Genomic DNA, 12,662 nt, shown 5'->3' on the forward strand with positions numbered 1-12,662 from the left:
CCATCTGTGGTTATGGCCATCTCTTGGCCAATACCGTTGGTTTTGAAATAAACTGATTTTGAATTAGATGTGCAGTGTGCATCTGTGAGATTGAAGTTAGACGTGTGTGTAGGAGAGGGAAGCCCACAAAGCTGTGAAGATACAGTAGGAAGAAGGGCTCTATGAGAAAATGTAAAACAATGGCATTTGTTTGGATCAGATACAGCTATGTCTGAGTGGACTAAAGATACAAATCTGCTCATGGCCACAGCAGATGTCACTCCTGGGCCCCATGGATAAGCAACAGAAAGTCAAAGGTGGCAAATCTATCAAGCCTTTCTGAGCTTCTATGATGGACGGTTGGGTCCTCGGCCATCAGTGAGGATTGGCAGTGTCTTCTCAGCAATGTAAGAGTTTGAATCCAAGCCTCCGTGAATTTGGGAGGACAGCCCAGCTGGAAGCTGTGACTCAACAAGGCCAGCCTGAGACTCCACAAGCTCAAATAATTGTTCAGGCAGATAAATGCCATTAGGCTGCCAAGGTGACGTGGTAAGGTGTTTGTCAAGGTAGATGGAGCCTGGTGAGGGAAAGTTAGGGTAGAAAACTTCAGAAATCCAGGCAGGAAAACTTCAGGCATATGGATAAGCCATCCATCCATCTACCTGCCATTCACCCATTCATTCACTTATACACATATCCATCCATCCATCCATCCAACCATCCATCCCTTTATTCATCCACCTACCATCCACCCATCTATGCACCCACCCACTCATCCACCCATCTATCCAGACAGCCAGCCAGCAACCCATCCATCTACCGATCCATCCATCCACTTATCCATCCACTCATGCACATATCCACCATCCATTTATCCAACTATCCACCCATTTATCCATCTATCCACTCGTCCCTCTGTCTATCCATCCTTCCTTCCATTCAACATGCATACATAATGTGTCAGAAACTTCCTTGTACTTGGGGACACAGGGCATCAAGATACAGTCCAGTTAACAGAACTCTAAGCTCCAGGCCACAGTTGGAGCTTCAAGAAGAAAGAAACTTCTTTCTTCTTGGGAACAGAGAGGAGCGTGCATTTAGTAATTCAGACACAATTCCTCACTTAACAAGACGAGTAGACCACAAAAGGCAGAGCTCAACTTAGCATCCATTGATAAGTACCAAGACACCCCCTTCTCAGGTAGACTTATGAGAGCAAGGACATCATTCTACCCTCTCCACAAAAGTACTGGTACAAGAAGGGCTTTCTCCATGGCTAGCTGAAGAGGTCCCCAGCTCAAGTTCAGATTGATCTAGGAAGAGTCCTGAAAATGACCCTGTTGGTGGAGATTCTGGGAAGGGGCAGTGAAGGACTCTTCAGGAAAAGGTAAGGACCAAGAGAAAGAACATGAAATCCAAGGATGAAAGTTAAAGACAAAATGCAGAAGAGAGGTTGAACTTGAGTAGAAGCCGGAATGAGGGCAGCATTTGCATTGATGGAGGGAAGAGAAAACTATCCTAGGCAGAGGGTATACCAGAAACACAAGGCAACTATTATTCATGAAGATCTTGCTTGAGGAGCAATATGGACTCCAGAGCAGGTACAAGACACGTGGCAGGTCGTGGTGGATGAGTGATCTGTCGAAACGAAGGCTAGAAGGCCATGAACAGATGGCCAAGGGCTTGGCTTGTAGGCAATGAGAGAGTAGTGAAGGCATGGAGGAATGCAGGATTGCTCTAGTGCATAGAGCCCAGTGGGGGTCCAGTGGGAGAAGCTGGAAAAAGGATAAACCTAGAATCCAGTGGGAGAGGCTGAAAGAATGGAAACCAGTTGTAACACCATTGCTGTAACTGAGCTTTGGAAAGAACTTCGCATAGTAGGCGGGCGACAATGCAGAAACGAGGGCGTAAGAGAAATTTTGAAAGAACGCACGTGAGATAAGAAATCATTGTGGAAAACAGTGTGACGATTCTTCAAAGAACTAAAAAGTGAACTACCATTCAACCCAGCAATCCCATTACCGGACATACACCCAAAAGAGTATCAATCATGTTATCGTAAAGACACATGCAAGTGTGTGTTCACTGCAGCACCATTCACACTAGGAAAGACATGAAATCAACCTAAATTCCCATCAGTGCTGGACTGAATAAAGAAAATGTAGTACACATACACCATGGAATACTATGCAGCCATAAAAAGAAAGAGATCATGTCCTTTGCAGGAACATGGATGGAGCTGGACACTATTATCTCAAGACAGATAGAAAGATAAATAGATAGACAGACAGACAGATAGATAGATAGATAGATTAGATAGATAAATAGATAGATAGATATAGATGATTGATAGATAGATAACCACATGAGCCTCTGAGGATATTGAGTTATATATGTAACTTAATTTATTAACATAAACACCCATCATGTTATTAACTTATTAACATCTATCATATGAATTATCTTCTAATTAGCACAGCGACTTGACACACCCAGAACGACACAGTGTGTCCTAACTATTGCAGGGAAGAAAATGGGAGGAGGGAGAGGATTAGAAAAAAATAACTAATGGGTACCAGGCTTCATACCTAGATGATGAAATAATCTGCACAACAAACTCTCATGACCCAAGTTTACCTACATAACAAACTTACATGTGTACTCCTGAACATAATAGAAAACTTAGGGAGAAGACACGTCATTTTCACAAGTGTTTTAAACTTGCTCCCCTCTTCATGGGTAGCAGTGCATATGTTCTTATCCTTTGTTTCTTTCGAAGAAATCAATGTGCTTCTAAGCCAGCATAAGCTGACAGCCCATGTGGATAAGAGGAGGAGGTATTGTGTTATAAGGAATTTTTTTTGTATAAACCAGAGAGAGGAGAGAGAGAATTATTGTGTGAGGACACAAGATTTATCCACAAAGATGCGTTTAAGACAAATTTGAATTTCTACAGGAAACTCATCCCCTACCAGCCAAACGGATGGATTATGACAAAGCCTGTGATTGGCTCCAGAAATCCATCAGCTCTTTTTGAAACTTAGTTTTAATTTAGTTCTGAAACAAAAAGAATGAGTAAAATGTTTCTCTAATACAATGTCCAAAATGGTGAGGCAAACTCCACCAGCAGAGAAAGCTATTGGCCGTCATGCAACCTGTGCAGAGTTTATGAAATTAGCATGCAGAGGCTAAGGGTGTATTAGTCCATTTTCATGCTGCTGATAAAGACATACCCGAGACTGGGTAATTTATAAAGAAAAAGGGGTTTGACAGACTCACAATTTCAGATGGCTGAGAAGGCCTCAAAATCGTGGTGGAAGGCAACAGGCAGGTCTTACATGGTGGCAGGCAAGAGAGAATAAGAACCAAGTGAAAGGGGAATTCCCTTATAAAACCATCAGACCTCGATGAGACTTATTCACTACCACAAGAACAGTATGGGGGAAACCGCCCCCATGATTCAATGACCTCCCATTGGGTCCCTTCCATCACACATGGGAATTATGGGAGCTACAATTCAAGATGAGATTTGGGTGGGGACACAGCCAAACCATATCAAGTGCAAACCAAGTTTCTGACTTCTCTTGAGGGGAAAGATACTTGAAAGATTTGAGTAGTTGGGAGCCAACCACCATGATCTCCTGCCCTCTGAATTAACAGTGTAATCACAACCGCCATCTTTGAACAACAGTGTTACAGTTGAAAAGTTAGAGGAAAAATGTCTGACTTTCCTCTAGCTTTTCTCCCCCAACACTACTCAGATTTCTTTGCTTACAAATGGTCAAGTGGACGTGGATGAGGAGGTTGAGCTGGTTCTCACAGAGGAGTAGGGAGTCTGAAATGACTTTCAGTCTGGGAAAAGAAGACAGAAATCACTTCTACAGTCTTTTCAGGATCAAGCTTCAGGTAGGTGCATCCGTGCAGCATTCTCCCCTCAAGAACTTGATAGTATGAGAAATAAGCCTGCCTGCGAACTACACCACACATTGTGTCACCAAAAGCATGCAATTAAATGTTGAATGCAGACCAAGATACTTTCTAGAACTGTCTAACGGAAGAGTTGAGGACTTTCTAGAACTATCTAACGGAAGAGTTGAGGACTTTCTAGAACTGTCTAACGGAAGAGTTGACGACTTTCTAGAACTGTCTAATGGAAGAGTTGAGGACTTTCTAGAACTATCTAATGGAAGAGTTGACAACTTTCTAGAACTGTCTAAGGGAAGAGTTGCGACTTTCTAGAACTAATGGAAGAGTTGAGGACTTTCTAGAACTATCTAACGGAAGAGTTGAGGAAAACCGAAAACGCCCATTGAGGGACCTGGCTCCAGTCTCCTGGAGGTAGGCGGGAGCATGACTGTGATTTCAGGAGTGGGAATCCAGTTAATTACATCCTTCTGGGTGTGTCAAGAGGCTGTGCTAATTAGAAGAGGATTCATATGATGCATGTTAATAAGTTACATACATAACTCAATAGCCTCAGAGGCTCATGTGATTATCTGTCTATGTATCTCTGTATCTATCTATATATCACCTATCTATACACATAAATATATATGCATGCAATCAATATATGCACAAACTATATCATATTTTATTACAGTATATCACAAGAATAAACTGTATATACATATGTTCATGTGTCACTTTTATATATATATGTGTATATATATAAAAATATATGTGTGTGTATGTAATCACATGATCCTTAGAGGATTTTTCTTTTTTTGAAATGGAATCTTGCTCTGTCACCCAGGCTGGAGTGCAGTGGTGCAATCTCAGCTCACTGAAACCTCTGCCTCCCGGGTTCAAGGGATTCTCCTGCCTCAGCCTCCCTAGTAGTGGGGATTACAAGAGTCCACCACCACGCCCAGCCAATTTTTGTATTTTTAGTAGAGACGGGGTTTCACCATGTTGGCCAGGCTGGTCTCCATCTCCTGACTTCAGATGATATGCCTGCCTCACCCTCTCAAAGCGCTGTAATTACAAGCATGAGCCACCATACCCAGCCCCTTTGAGGATATTGAGTTATTTTTACAATTCATTGATATTCTGCTGAGTGAATATTGTATTGTTCTATCTTGTATACATTTATTGATGTGGCGTATGTATATGCCATTCCTTTTTTTTTTTTTTATTTGAGATGGAGTCTCACTCTGTTGTCCAGGCTGGAGTACAGTGGCGCGATCTCAGCTCACTGCAACCTCCGCCTCCTGGGTTCAAGCGATTCTCCTGCCTCAGCCTCCTGAGTAGCTGGGACCACAGGCGCCTGCCACTACTCCTGGCTAATTTTTTATATTTTTAGTAGAGACGGGGTTTCACTGTGTTAGCCAGGCTGGTCTGGAACTCCTGACCTCGTGATCCGCCTGCCTTGGCCTCCCAAAGTGCTGGGGTGACAGGCGTGAGCCACCGCGCCCGGCCTATGCCATTACTTTCCATGGCAAAAACCACAATTACTTTTGCACCAACCCAATGCCATTTATTTCACCTCAACGTCTATTGACACCAACTTCTTCTCTGGTCATGTGTAGCTTCTCAGACAAATGTGTCTCCTGAGAGAGCATAGGACCACCCTGGCTGGATGGCACCACATTAGAGAGTAACGTGTGGGTCAGAAGTTGGTCTCTCGTAAGCTAATGCAACAACTGGTGGCTGTACTATCCTTCTCAATCCGAGCTTGTAAGCCTCCAAAACTGAGGATCACCTGCTGGTTTCTGGTGAATTTATGCCCATAAATACCGTTTCGTGGGTGCAGCACACCAACATGGCACATGTATACCTACGTAACAAACCTGCACGTTGTGCACATGTACCCTAGAACTTAAAGTATAATAAAAAATTAAAAAAAACAACAACAACAACAATCAAAATGAAACAAAACGGCAACAACAACAAAAACTCCAGAAACTCACTGAGGTAAAACTATATATACTCATCAGATATAGCACTCACTCAATTGTATATTTATCGCTATTTATACGAATATTGTATTTCTGGTCATACGATTTGTGGTAAAAATGATCCATTAAGTAAAAAAAAAAAAAAAAAAAAAAAAATACCGTTTCATGGCTCGGGAGCACCGCAGATTTCATATTAAATTGTTCCTTCTGACTGAGCTCTGATTGAGCTAACTGACGCTACATTTAATTTCAGGGTGGACTGAATCCAACAGGTTTACTAATAAGAGCAGGAGGCCAGGCGCGGTGGCTCACGCCTGTAATCCCAGCACTTTGGGAGGCCAAGGCGGGCGGATCACAAGGTCAGGAGATGGAGACTCTCCTGGCTAACACGGTGAAACTCCATCTCTACTAAAAGTACAAAAAATTAGCCAGGTGTGGTGACGGGCGCCTGTAGTCCTAGCTACTCCAGAGGCTGAGGCAGGAGAATCGCTTGAACCCAGGAGGCGAAGGTTGCAGTGAGCTGAGATGACGCCACTGTACTCCAGCCTGGGTGACAGAGCAAGACTCCATCAAAAAAAAAAGAAAAAGAAAAGAGGAAGAATATTCCTGACCAGGTCTGGAAACTGGAGGTCAAAGCAAAATTATAATGGTGATGATAAATAAGTGGAAAACTGGTACACATTGACTTTGTGGTGAAAATTTCAAGCCAAGTTCGTATTTATAGAGAAGATTGGCTGGGTGCGATAGTTCATGCTTGTAATCCCAGCACTTGGGAAACCTGAGGAGGGCAGACTGCTTGAGCCCAGGAGTCCAAGGCCAGCCTAGGCAACACGGCAAGACCTCATCTCTACGAAAATTACATACATTAGCTGGACATGGTGGTGTGCACCATAGTCCCAGCTATTTGGGAGGCTTAGGTGGGAGGACTGCTTGAGCCTGGGAGATGGAGATTGCAGTGAGCCGAGATCACGCCACTGCATTCCAGCCTGGATGACCGAGTAAGACCTTGTTTCAAAAAAAATAAAAGGAAAGAAAAAAAATAAAAGATCTGTGGTCTTAAGAAAAGTCTAGGGTCAGGCGCAGTGGCTCACGCCCGTAAACCTAGCACTTTGGGAGGCCAAGGCGGGCAGATCACAAGGTCAGGAGATCGAGACCATCTTGGCTAACAGTGAAACTCCGTCTCTACTAGAAACACAAAAAATTAGCCGGGCGAGGTGGCGGGCTCCTGTAGTCCCAGCTACTCGGGAGGCTGAGGCAGGAGAATGGTGTGAACCCAGAAGGCGGAGCTTGCAGTGAGCCCAGATAGCGCCACTGCACTCCAGCTTGGGTGACAGAGCGAGACTCCGTCTCAAATTAAAAAAAAAAAAAAAAAAGGGCCGGGCGTGGTGGCTCACGCCTGTAATCCCAGCACTTTGGGAGGCCGAGGTGGGCGGATCACAAGGTCAGGAGATCGAGACCATGGTGAAACCCCGTCTCTACTAAAGATAGAAAAAATTAGCCGGGCGCAGGGGCGGGCGCCTGTAGTCCCAGCTACTCGGGAGGCTGAGGCAGGAGAATGGCGTGAACCCGGGAGGCGGAGCTTGCAGTGAGCCGAGATTGCGCCACTGCACTCCAGCCTGGGCGACAGAGCGAGACTCCGTCTCAAAAAAAAAAAAAAAAAAAGAAGAAGAGGAGGAAAAGTTCATGGTGACAGATAAAGTTTCCACAGTTATTTGCACATTGGAGAGTGAAAGATTTGAAGTCAAATGCATCATATCAAAGCTCATAGTTCCTGAGACCTTAGCACGTATCAGACTTAGATGTGAGTGGGTTACATAAAGTCACTCACTCTGTCTTGAAGAAAACCGTCTGAGTTGAATACTGTGACTGTCGTAATCTACAGATCCTGACAGGCAGTCCACGGGGCAACGTGACTTGCCCAGGGTCACAGACACGTCCTGGGGAGAATTTGGAATTTGAACACTAGGATCTCAAGTGCAAAAATGTACACTCTTCGTGTGGCCCAGCAGAGAGAGAAGGACCCAAGTATGAAGAAATCCTGGCCTTTGGAGGAAGAAGAGATGGAGATCATGGTACCAAGCATGAAGAAATCCTGGCCTTTGGAGGAAGAAGAGATGGAGATCATAGGTACCAAGCATGAAGAAATCCTGGCCTTTGGAGGAAGAAGAGATGGAGATCATAGGTACCAAGCATGAAGAAATCCTGGCCTTTGGAGGAAGAAGAGATGGAGATCATAGGTACCAAGCATGAAGGAATCCTGGCCTTTGGAGGAAGAAGAGATGGACATCATAGGTACCAAGCATGAAGGAATCCTGGCCTTTGGAGGAAGAAGAGATGGACATCATAGGTACCAAGTGTGAAGGAATCCTGGCCTTTGGAGGAAGAAGAGATGGACATCATAGGTACCAAGTGTGAAGGAATCCTGGCCTTTGGAGGAAGAAGAGATGGAGATCATAGGTACCAAGCGTGAAGAAATCCTGGCCTTTGGAGGAAGAAGAGATGGAGGTCATAGGTACCAAGTATGAAGAAATCCTGGCCTTTGGAGGAAGAAGAGATGGAGATCATAGGTACCAAGAGATCACAAGGCAGAGAAGGTAGAAGTGGCTCCAAGACTGAGGAGAGTCATGGCAGCCCAGACTAGGAGCTATAGGAGGATGGGGAAGTCAACAGAGAGTGCCCAAGAGAGATGGAGTGGGCGGTTGGCAGGAAGCGTATCACAGAAGCATTCAGTTGTGCATCCTTGTGAGTAGAATGTCCAAGTCAAGTTGCAGGAGATTGACTTGGAACTGAGTGGCATGGAAAGGCAGGTTTGAGTGTCAAGAAATAAAACAAAATAAAGGCAATTTTCACTGGACAGTAAACCGCAGCTCTCAACATGGTTTTAGTTTGGAGCTTAGCAAGAACTGCTGGCTCTTTAGTAGAATGAGGTCATAGTATGAATTTCCAAGACAGGTGTTAGGTTTCATTCTCTGGGTGTTGTGTTGCTTGTAAACAGTTAAAATATTTCTTTTCTAGGCCAGGAACAGTGGCTCACACCTGTAATCCCAGCACTTTGGGAGGCCAAGGCGGGTGGATCACCTGAGGTCAGGAGTTTGCGACCAGCCTGACCAACATGACAAAACCCCGTTTCCACCAAAAATACAAAAATTAGCTGGACGTGGTGGTGGGCGCCTGTAATCCCAGCTACTTGGGAGGCTGAGGCAGGAGAATGGCATGAACCCGGGAGGCAGAGCTTGCAGTGACCCGAGATGGCGCCACTGCACTCCAGTCTGGGTGACAGAGCGAGACTCCATCTCAAAAATGAAATAAAATAAATGCAGTTTTCACTGGACAGTAAACTGCAACTATCGACATGGTTTTAGCTTAGAGTTGAGCAAGAACTTCTGGCTCATCCGCATTAGGAGGTCACAGTACGAATTTCCAAGAGAAGTGTCAGGTTTCATGGCTCTGGGTGTTGCGTTGCTTGTAAACAGTTAAAAGATTTCTTTTCTTCCAGCTGTGTTGTGAATGCATCCCTAAAACAAAGCCATAGACTTCAACAAGAAATCCCACACATGAGAATGATGTGTGTGAGCTTCTTCCAAAAACGCGTGGCAGAAACTGAACTTGCTCCGAGCTGCCAAAAATCTGACAAACAGCCCACTGTCAATCACCCGTCATGGGTTTTCTCATTGCTTTGCGGAGGCTCATTTTAGCTTTCGGGAAAATCTGCAGATCCCAAAATAAACGACTGCAATGGTGCGGTGGGCTGCGGTAGAGGGAAACAGAGCCACGTGGTTCAAAGGAGAAAGGGCATGAGTATGAGCTTAGCCACAGTGGGTTGCTGTAGAGGGAAATAGAGCCACATGGTTCAAAGGAGAAAGGGCATGAGTATGAGCTTAGCTGACTGGGCATGAGTACCAAGGAAACTAAGCTACCATAGCCTTCACAATGAAGAAGAAAATGCAGGCAATGCACTCTTGCTCTTAGAAACTGCAAAAAAAGAGGATTAGGTCTCTAAACTGTGTCAGGCACAGTCAGGATCGTAGACATCTCACTGGGTCTTAGGAATCGTACCATGTGCCCGTGGTTGGTCTAATTTTAACAACAGAGAGTTGAGTGCAAAGCTATATGAGATATCCATTCCTATTTCCTTTTTAGCTCACTTAAAAAAAAAAAAAAACAGACCCAGGTAGAATCCATCCAGTAAAAAATGAAGTCAATGAGGTGAGTGTCTGAAACCGGTGAATATTTCCAATTCCTGTCCTAGTTGAAGAGGATACAAAACATCAAGGGGACAGACACTCAAATGATACCCTCAGATGTTGAAATTGTATGAGATGGCATCCCAGCTAGTGATTTCATATCTGACATCAGTCATGGCCCTAACAATACAGTTTAAAATCATTTTGGAAAAGTATTGAAGATGCCACAGTCTAATTCTCAAACTGGAAAATATTCAAAGAGACCCGTAGAGACCAAACTATATGCCAACTTTTCTTCCTCATTGTATGATCAGAATCACATTTTGTCTACCTTGACAGGGTGCCCTGTCATTTATTTATTTATTTATTTTTACTTTTTTTGGTTGGCGGGAGATAGAGTCTTGTTCTGTCCCCCAGGCTGGAGTGCAGTGGTGCAATCTCAGCTCACTGCAACCTCTGACTCCCAGGTTCAAGCGATTCTCCTGCCTCAGCCTCCCGAGTAGCTGGGATGACAGGCACCCACCACCACACCAGGCTAATTTTTGTATTTTTAGTAGAGATGGGGTTTCACCATATTGGTCAGGCTGGTCTCGAATGCTTGACCTCGAGTGACTCATCTTCCTCAGCCTTCCAAAGTGCTGGGATTACAGGAGTGAGCTGCCACGCCAGGTCCAATATTTTAATGTTTTTTAGATCACTTTGTGACTGCTCTTTTCAAATCTTGAGTCCCCAAGTAGGTGTCACCTTTACCTTACCAGTTTTCATAAACTGTAAATCTCATAGACAATCCATCGTAACCAATATTTCTCCATCATTGTAGGAAGCAGATGATGATCTATCTGCTGAGGTCACCTGGGGAGAGTGTGATTGACATAAACAGATAATCTCCCCCAGGCAGTCTGACCTCTCTCTCCATGGACTCTGGCAGAGGGATCTCAATGACCACCTCCATGTCCACTAAGGCAAGTAAGTATGGGTGAATGAATATGAATAACCCAAGAGGGAAAGCTGCTTTGGTGAATTTTATGTTCTATTGTCCAGCATCCAGTTAACAGGCAAAATACAGAATATTTCCATGGAGATACGGTACCTGCTTTTGCTTCCAACACACAAGATCTCTCTCAAGAAAGAGAGAATTTCGAGTGTTCTCTGTTCTTCAAAACGGACATTCCAACCTGAGCCATTTGAGAGAGAGAGCTCCACAGTAAGCGCTTTCTGTAAATATAAATGGGGCAGTTTCATGACGCATCTCTCCACTTATTTTCATCGGTGTGTTTAGGTGTCTCTTCTCTTCTCTGTCACCGTGTTGCAAAGCAGAGCCTTTTCCATCTGGGTAAAATGGAGACTGCCCAGGGCAACTCCAAAGTGTCAGATTCTATTAGCCTTATCCAATAACCCCATGAGAAGGTCATTCATATTCATCAGCTATGCAGTTCAGTTTCTGGAAATTGTTAATGTACTCAAGACGCCAGCTTCCACACAGCCAACTGCCACCAGGAACCAGACAGTCAGAAGCAGAGGACAAAAGTTACCAGATCTGGCAGGAGACTGTTACTGACGCTAAAATTAGCCTTGGACGACTCACAGAAAAAGTTAATTGCTTGTGACTGCTAGATTTCTGTTGGTGGCAAAGGTTCATTATGACACAGGACACATCGCACTCTGAGCATCTGCCAGTTTATTTTCCGCACGGGGCACGGGCATTTGGTGAGCCCTTCCCATGCGTGAGGCATGGTGATGAGAGAAGAACTAAAACCACATTCTCCTTCTCAAGGGATTGACATTCATGAATGAATAATACTTAAATCACCTAAGTATGAGGGCCTCATGTCACGTCTGGAATAGAAGTACAATAGCTGGGTGCAGTGGCTCACATCTGTCATCCCAGCACTTTGGGAGGCCGAGGCAGGTGGATCACCTGAGGTCAGGAGTTCGAGACCAGCCTGGCTAACATGCTGAAACCCCGTTTCTACTAAAAATACAAAAAATTAGCTGGGCGTGGTGGCGGGCACCTGTAATCCCAGCTACTCAGGAAGCTGAGGCAGGAGAATCTCTTGAACCTGGAGGCGGAGGTTGCAGTGAGCCAAGATCGCGCCACTGCACTCCAGCTTGGGCAACACGAATGAAACTCCATCTCAATAAAACCAACCAACCAAACAAAAAAAACCCCAAATAAACCCATAAAAAAAAGTTTGGAAAAAAAAAAGAAGTACAATAAAAGGGGGGTATTTCAGATGGGGGAATGATGTATATGGGGTTCAGAGGATCTTCAAAGAGCAAAATTTGGGTTGGAGCTTGAGTTCCTTTCCTGAACTTGCTATAACAAATTTATACAAACTGGGTGGTTTACAACAATATACATATGTTGTCTCATAGTTCTGGAAGACAGAAGTCTCCGATCAAGATGTTGGGAGGCATGGTTCCTTATGAGGGTTGCAAGAGAGGAATTTGGCTCATGGCTATCTCCTGGCTTCTAGTGGCCCCAGGTATTCCTTGGTGATACGGTTCGGCTGTGTCCCCACCCAAATCTCATCTTGAATTTCCACGTGTTGTGGGAGGGATTCGCTGAGAGGTCATTGAATCATGGGGGCAACTCTTTTTT

The 12,662-nt window shown here is 44.5% G+C and overlaps 1 protein-coding gene across 8 annotated transcripts in view; it reads right to left on the bottom strand.

The window, feature by feature from the left end:
- Positions 1-12,662, bottom strand: part of LOC102121273 (polyprenol dehydrogenase) — a 389,469-nt gene that overhangs the window by 13,559 nt on the left and 363,248 nt on the right. The window lies entirely within an intron of this gene.

Source organism: Macaca fascicularis, chromosome Y, assembly GCF_037993035.2.
Source record: "Macaca fascicularis isolate 582-1 chromosome Y, T2T-MFA8v1.1".
NCBI classification, from domain to species: Eukaryota; Metazoa; Chordata; class Mammalia; order Primates; family Cercopithecidae; genus Macaca; species Macaca fascicularis.